Consider the following 8,091-nt stretch of genomic DNA (forward strand, 5'->3'; position numbering starts at 1 on the left):
GCTGAGAGTGGGAGTAAAAGTCGGAGTAAAGGTTGGGGGTGGGTCCCGCCACCCGCACAGCCCCAGCTCTAGGAACACGGAGCGCGGCCAGCGGCGGGCGCGGGTTCCTTCCCACCCGGGCTCTGCTCACCACCTCCCGGATTCCGGGCATAGTTTTCCTTTTAAAGGGAGTGCAGTTATAATAAACGCGAACAAGCACCCCCACCCCCACAGCCCCGCCGGGACGCCCCGCCCGGCGCCCCCTCTGCAGTCCCTGGACAGCCCAGACTGCGAACGCCTGCAGGAGATGGTAGGCATGGGGGCGATGCTGAGACCACCTCCCTCCCGGGCTTTCCAAGCTCCGAGTTCCCACGGCGGATCTGGGCACTCACTCCCTCCCGGGGCACCCAGGATCCCCGAGTCCACGCAGTCCCGCCCCAAGGGAGGCGTCCCTCTTCAGTTTCCCCGGGAAATTCCCATTTCATCCCCGATGCGGGCCATTGCCCTAACTTGGCGAAAGGTACTTCTTCAACGACAAAACCAAATGCCCAGCTCCCACGTTTCGGGGGGGAACCAGGCACCCTCTGTATAATGAAGCGCTGTTGACAAGCTACCATTAGAGGCGTTAAGAGGAAGGGGTGATATAAACTATTTAGGGAATCTCTTCGGAGGAAATTTTGAAACAAAACAAAAAACCCTCGCGCTGCCTAAAGGCAGATATTTCTAGCTGGACAGTGGCGTGCAGCTCATCTTTGGAAGCTGCCCAGATGTCACACTGAGGGTTGGGAGCTGGGCGGCCTGATGTGTAAATGTGGTCTACTCCAGTCCTGGCAGCAGAGAAAGGTGATCTAGAAATGATGGTGTGAATTAGCAACCCACAAATAAACGGTGCCGTTCAGAAAGATGAGTTGATGTATCTTGCAGTTCCAGCTGCAGAAATAAGCTGGTAAAAGACACCTGTTCCTAAGTAGCTGGTTTTGTGGAGTGCGTTTGCAGCTGTTCCTTTTTTGTAGGGTGGGGGGAGGGGAGAGGGAGTTTCACTCTTTTTGCCCAGGCTGGAGTGCAATGGCACGATCTCGACTTAGGGCAACCTCCGCCTCCCATGTTCAAGCGATCCGCCTGCCTCAGCCTCTCAAGTAGCTGAGACTACAGGCATGTGCCACCACGCCCGGCTAATTTTGTATTTTTGATAGAGATGGGTTTCACCATGTTGGTGAGGCTGGTGGCAAACTCCTGGCCTCAGGTGGTCTGACAGCCTCAAGTGATTACTTCTTGTTTCGGGTGTGTCTCAGCTGATTCTGCTTAACTGTAATTTGATGGTTGATTAAGCCTAAGTATGGATAATTTCTTGGCTCACCTGCCCATAAAGGGAGAAAGGCTTTCCACCATTACTGACACAGAGGTATAGGCATGCTGGGGCCGTGCACCTGAAAGCCACTGCTGGACAGTTCATTGAATATTGGGGTCCTGTGGAAACCAAAGAGGATGAACAGTTGAAAGCATTACAACAGAGGCCCATGCCTTTTAGCCCAAAAGCCTCCCTGCTTATGATAGCTGAGCACACATGGATCTGTATGTGACCAAACCAGGACCTTGTGCAGCTCCCAGCGTGCCTCATCTTTGGGCCAGGGCAAGCTCAGTGACAGCTGGTAGGGGCTGTGGGCATGGCTTAGCCCTGCTGGAGATGCAGAGGCTCCAAAGAGCCAGGGCCAGCCTCCCACAGTTCAGCCAAGAGGGCAGAGTTGCAGGAAAGAGCTGGCACTCACACATTCACACACTTACCCACTTGTTCAAGAGTATTTATACTGTACGGGCACTGGAAGTACTGCGGGGAGCAAGAAGACATGGACCTGGCTCTCATGGAGTTTAGCAGGGGGTGGAGGATGGGCAATAAACAAATAAATACGCAAACTAGATTTTAGACAAGGGTAAGTGCTGCGAAGAAAAGGACCATGGTGGTGGCTGCTTTAGAGTGAAGAGTGAGGGAAGCTTTCTGAGCAGGTGATGTTCAATTTAAACCGGAATGAGGGAAAAAGCCAGCCCTCAACCATCTGCAGGAAAAGCATTCCGGCAGTAGAACAGCAAGTGCAACAGCCCTGAGGTGGCATGAGCTTGGGGTATGCAAGGTCAGAAAGAAGACCAGCAGGTCTGGAAAACAGGGAGGTGGCGGGTGGAGGGGCACGGAAAATAAAGGAGAGGGCCGGGGGCAGAGCAGCAGGGCCACAGCAGAAGTAGGATTCCACCCTTAGATGGAGAGTTCTAAGCAAAGACAGACGCAACACTCTAGCATCAGCAGGGGAGAATCTCAGCAATACTGACTGAATGAAGAAAGAGCACTTTCTCCATCTGTATCAAGTTCTAGAATAGGCAACATTTGGCCAGGCGTGGTGGCTCAAGCCTGTAATCCCAGCACTTTGGGAGGCTGAGGCGGGCGGATCACGAGGTCAGCAGATCGAGACCATCCTGGCTAACATGGTGAAACCCCGTCTCTACTAAAAATACAAAAAATTAGCCGGGCGTGGTGGCGGGCGCCTGTAGTCCCAGCTACTCAGGAGGCTGAGGCAGGAGAATGGCATGAACCCGGGAGGCGGAGCTTGCAGTGAGCCGAGATCGCACCACTGCACTCCAGCCTGGGCAACACAGCGAGACTCCGTCTCAAAAAAAAAAAAAAAAAAAGGCAACATTTGTCTGTGGTAGAAGAATCCAGAATGGTGGCTGCCCCAGGCTGGTCTGTTGCACCCCAGACTGCCCTGGGGTGGGAGGACAGGGGTTGACAAGAAGGAATGTGAGGGAGCTTCTGGGGTAACGTGCAATGTTTTGGTAGGAGTTTGGGTCACACAGGTGTATACGCCTTTGTTAAAACTCATGGAATATATGGCCAGGATTTGCACATTTCATTATATGTAAATTTTACCTCAAAACAAAAATACTGTAAACGATACTGAACTCTAGTTAATGATGTACAATGCTGAAGTGTTTAGGTAGAAAGGTACTGATGTCTGCAGTTTACTTTGAAATACACTGTTTAAATCAAGATGAGCAGGTATGGTGGATTCCGGTAGTCCCAGCTAGTCCCTAGCTACGGGGAGGCTGAGGAGGGAGGATCACTTGAGGCCAGGAATTCAAGACCAGCTTGGGCAACATAGCATGACTCTGCCTCTAAAAAATGAACTCAAGATGGGGAGACGGATAAAGGGATGGACAGAGAGGTGGTACAGTGAGTCTACCACGATATTAATGGAAGAATCTAGGTGGTGGGTGTCTGGGTTTTCAACTTTGATGAGTGCTTGAAGTTTTTCATAACAAAAGGGGAGTCCCCAGCTGCTGTGTGGCCACTGTGTGAGGGACAGAGTGGTCACAGGGACAGTCTGATTAGAGGCTATGGTGAGCATCCAGGAGGGACTGTCGCATGCCTTGGGCCATGCGACAGTAGGGACAGTGAGAAGGCGTCAGATACGGGGTCTATTTCGCAGCCAACCGCATTTGCTGGGAATCTGGATGTGTGGGTGTGGCCGGCATGGGCGTGGCCAGCACAGGCATGGTGGTTGTGGGGCAGGTGTGTGTGTGGCAGGTGTGAGTGTACAGGCGTGGGAGTCAAGGACTTGCAGGTGGCCTTGCTTCCTAGACGTTGGTGGCAGTGGGACAGTCATAGAAGGGGAATGAGGTACAGCATCTCCTAGGGCACGAGCCCTCTACTCTCTGGGTCTCAGGGCAGGTGGTCACCCCCTTTGCAGGGCAGGTACCCGAGTTTCTCCACCCCCCACCTTCTCCTTTCCCTACTCCAGGGGACAGCTACCTGAGCCAGCCCGCGGCCCAGGGCTCATGGGAGCTGGGAGACAGGGCCTAGAGAGGGGCCGAGCTTGGCCAGCGTGGCTAATCAGCAGTAGGAGGCTGAGGGGAACCCGGGGTTCCCAAGTGCCTCAAGGAGCCTCCTCCAGTATCCAGAGCCACAGCCTTGTCCCCACGTGACAGCAGGGAATGGAGAAGGCCTTGCAGCTCTCAAGAGGCCTCAGGGTCTCCTGCCACAGCCCAGGTCCTGGGGCAGGAGCCAGCATGCCTTCCCAAAAGGTGGGCTGTGAATCCTGCCTGTTTCCGGATGGCCCCGTGTGATGCAAGGCCACCCAGACAGCCACTCTACAAGGCCTCTGCCCCAAATCTGGTTAAGGCCTGTCGCTTTCAGGGCACCGGGAACTGGCAAAACACAGAGGCCTGCCGAATATCAACACAAAGCTCAGAGCCATCAGCAGCCTCCTGCGAGACCAAAGTTAACTCGGGAAGTGGCTGTGACACCCCCCCGGGGGGGAAGTGGGGAAGCACCTGCATGGTGGCTCCCTGAGCCAAAGGAAGAATAGTGAGCAGCACGCCGTCCCTGGCACCCACAGGCTTCACAACACATTGAAAAGTAAATGTCTCTTTTTAAAAATATGAGCCTAAAACTAGCTGGGCACGATGGTGCGTGCCTGTGGGCCTACCTCTTCATGAGGCTGAGGTGGGAGGATCACTTAAGCCCAGGATTTGGATGTTACAGTGAGCTATGACTGTGTCACTGCACTCTAGCCTGGGCAGCAGAGCAATCTCCTGTGTCTAGAAATAATCATAATAAATAAAAATAAAAATATGAGCCTACCCTCAGAACTGTCATTAGACACACCCTCTGACCAGCACGAAATGGCCTGCCTTCTCCGTGCACCACGCGGCAACTCAGTGAGAGAATCTGGCAGAATGTTGATCCACAATTCTCTCAACATTTGCAGAACACGTAAGAGACCCAGGGATTCTTTTCAGTCTGAGGGGAACACAGTGCCCTTCTTAAAAGTCTGATTTGCCTGTAATCCCAGCACTTTGGGAGGCTGAGACGGGCGGATCACGAGGTCAGGAGATCGAGACCATCCTGGCTAACGCGGTGAAACCCCGTCTCTACTAAAAAAAAAATACAGAAAACTAGCCGGGCGCGGTGGCGGGCGCCTGTGGTCCCAGCTACTCAGGAGGCTGAAGCAGGAGAATGGCGTAAACCCGGGAGGCAGAGCTTGCAGTGAGCTGAGATCCGGCCACTGCACTCCAGCCTGGGCAACAGAGGGAGACTCTGTCTCAAAAAAAAAAAAAAAAAAAAAAAGTCTGATTTGCTCAGGAGTGGAGGTGGACCATCGAGCTTCACAATTTTCCAAAGATGACCTGGCCTTGGAGTTTGGGAGGAAAAGGCCATCTCCCTCTCGCCTTTGCTCTGGGACAGACTCCATTCAACTCACGGGTTCGGCTACCGGAGGGCAGCCCCCACCACATATCCAGGAACGCCACATTATTACGCCTCAACACATCACACCCTGGAGTATCCAGCAAGAAGCCTCGGGGCGCAGAGTTCCTCACCTGCGGGGCACCTGCCTCCCTGCCTCTAAGAGTATCTCTTCCACATACTGAGGGTCCCTTTGCTTCTTTTTTCCCATTGTGACCTTCCCACTGCAGCTTCTCCCACTCTGTCCAGGGGAAAGAGCAGCTGCTCATCCCAAGCCCAGCCTGTCCAGACGTGGCCTTCCCGGCAGAAGGCCCGGTGTGTGGCCACGGTGGGCTGAACCTTCACCATCCCCATACCGCCTGACTGAGGGCAGCCGCTCCAGGGCTGTTCCTTGACCCCAAATTAGCAGCATTAGCACAACCACTCAGAGGTACAGGGAATTGCAGGGGCAGCTCGGCGACTGGCAGCTGGAAAGGCCCTCCCGGGGCCCGTGCCCATCACAGGGTCTCTACCTCCGTGACTGAGACGCCGCTCCGCCTCCTCGGTGCTTCCTTCCCTGAGTGCTGCCAGCAACTTCTCTGAGGGAAATAGCAGCTGCCTGGCCCGCTTGGCACAGCCACGTGCAAGACTGGGCAGCTGCCAGGAGTGTCCGGCCACCACGGGGCACCCAGACACTCCAGCTTCGTCTCTCCCTGGGCAGGAGGCTTGGCCAGAGGTCCTTAGCTGGAGGCAGAGGCCGGAGGCACCTCGGGGGTCAGGAGGGGACGGAAGAAGCCGCGGAAGGAAAGGCGGCCTCCCCGGGGAAGTGCTCAGGGACCAGAGCCAGGCCCACAGAACAAAAGGAGCAGCGGCTGCCCTCTGAATCCAGAGAGGCCGGCAGAGGGGCAGCCCCCAAATGAGCACTTCCTGAAGCTCCGAGCGCAGGAGCCCCGCCAGGCAGTAGATGTTCACATCACCCATGGACAGACGGCAAAAGAAGCCCCACAGTGAAAAGAATCCGGGCAACTAGGGGAATAACCCAAGAACAGCTACTAGGTTGCTGTCTTGCCAAGTACTATTTTCCCTGAAAAGAGGAACATCTCAGGATTATTTATATTAAAATAACATAAATGAATTGTTTTATAATTTTTTGCAATAAAACTTTCATTGTATTAGAAATGCCCAGAAGTAGAAAGAAGAAAAATCACCTCCAAAGGCAGGTACTGCTACACTTTGTTCACTTTTAACCATGTACATTTATTTTTTGCCTGATTGTGATCATTTTATGGTTTGCAATCTTTCTTTTTCCTTTTCCTTTTTTCCTTCTTTTCTTTTCTTTTCTTTTTCCTTCCTTCCTTCCTTTTCTCCCTCTCCCTCTCCCGCCCCCTCCCCCTCCCCCTCCCCGTTTCTTTCTTTTTTTTCCGTTTGAGACACACTCTTACTCTTGTCACCCAGGCTGGAATGCAGTGGCAGGATCACAGCTCACTGCAGCCTTGACTTCCCAGGCTCAAGCCATCTTCCCGCCTTGGCTTCCCAAAGTGCTGGGGTGATGGGTGAGAGCCACTGGGCAGCACCTGCCCTGTGTTTTTGTTTGCAATTTCATATCAATTTCTTCATAAATAAATGGCAGCTGTCTGCCTCTGCATCATCTCAGTCCGCATCAGGGTCTTGTAGCTGAGAGGCACCTCACAATGTGCTGCGCCCCAGGATCTCCCTGGTCTTGTGCTATTTGGAAGAAGGAGTGCTGGGATTTATGGACACTGTGTACATGATTTCTGTGTCCAACTTGTATGAGCACAACTCGTTTGCATTTTCAGTCAAATTTTACACCCCTCCAGGATAGGACTGTTTGCTTTTATACAACACGGAGCCCAGCGGAGAGCCAGCTAGAGATAAAGCAGGCACTCAAAGATGTGTTGAAACCAGTGAGGTGTTATTTTATAGCCACTTTGTTTTTTTAGAGACAGGGTCTCACTCTGTTTTCCATGCTGGAGTAAACTGGTGTGAGGATAGCTCACTGCAGCCTCAAACAAGCCTGGGCTCAAGCAATCCTCCTGCCTCAGCTTCCTGGGTAGTTGGGACCACAGGTGTGAGCCACAATGCCCAGCCCCATGTACTGTTACATTTTTAAAAATAACCTAGCTGCATATTATAAATGTGCTATACACCAGAGTGTAAACTGCTCAGTAAATATTTACGGCATGTTGTTGTAAACATTCTTGGTAAGTTTTACACTCGTGTGAGGAGCTGCCTAAATGTAGAGTGTATATCATCCTGTTTCGCTCAAAGAATCTCAAATATCACTTTACTCAACATATCTATTCCTGAACGGGGTTTGTATAAATAAAAAACCGTTTGACCAGGACCTGTAGCGCTAACTACTTGGCAGGCCAAGGCAGAAGGATCGCCTGAGCCCAGGAGATTTAGGCTGCAGTGAGCTGTGATTGCATCACTGCACTCCAGCCTAAGTGACGGGGCAACACCCTGTCTCTCATACAAATATTGTTTTAAAAAGAAAGAAATATAATAATAGACTCTGTAAACCAGTTAATTCGCAAAGCCATTTTTCCTATTCCAGATGTTATGGCTGCACACTAGCCTGAGATCTGCCCCAGGAGAGGCAGCCTGAGAACCCACAGCACAGTAAGTTGGCACTAACATTGTTCTGCCGAATATGCATGTGCACAGGGCTGACCAGCTACGGGCAGGCCCACCGCCTCTGCCGAGTACCCCCGAGAGAAGCGGCAGCCCCACTGCACTTCTGTCCATGCAGATCCAGCCCACTGGTGTGAGGTCCAAGGGTGAGGGAGATCAACCGCACACCTGCTGCCAGATGTGGGCAATGCAGACACGGCCCCTGCTGGACAAGAAGTGGGTGCAGGTGCTGGGGAAGAACAGGCCTG

General features: G+C 52.8%; 1 protein-coding gene across 1 annotated transcript in view; it reads right to left on the bottom strand.

Annotated features, from left to right (window-relative positions):
- Window positions 1-6,184, bottom strand: part of LIMS2 (LIM and senescent cell antigen-like domains 2) — a 42,959-nt gene extending 36,775 nt beyond the window's left edge. Inside the window, exon 1 of the mRNA XM_011941679.1 lies at window positions 5,722-6,184. The gene's annotated coding sequence lies outside the window, so the exon portion shown is untranslated. The remainder of the gene's footprint in view (window positions 1-5,721) is intronic.
- Window positions 6,185-8,091: the final 1,907 nt, after the last annotated feature.

The sequence above is a fragment of the Colobus angolensis genome, unplaced genomic scaffold (assembly GCF_000951035.1).
Source record: "Colobus angolensis palliatus isolate OR3802 unplaced genomic scaffold, Cang.pa_1.0 Scaffold20, whole genome shotgun sequence".
Classification (NCBI taxonomy): domain Eukaryota; kingdom Metazoa; phylum Chordata; class Mammalia; order Primates; family Cercopithecidae; genus Colobus; species Colobus angolensis.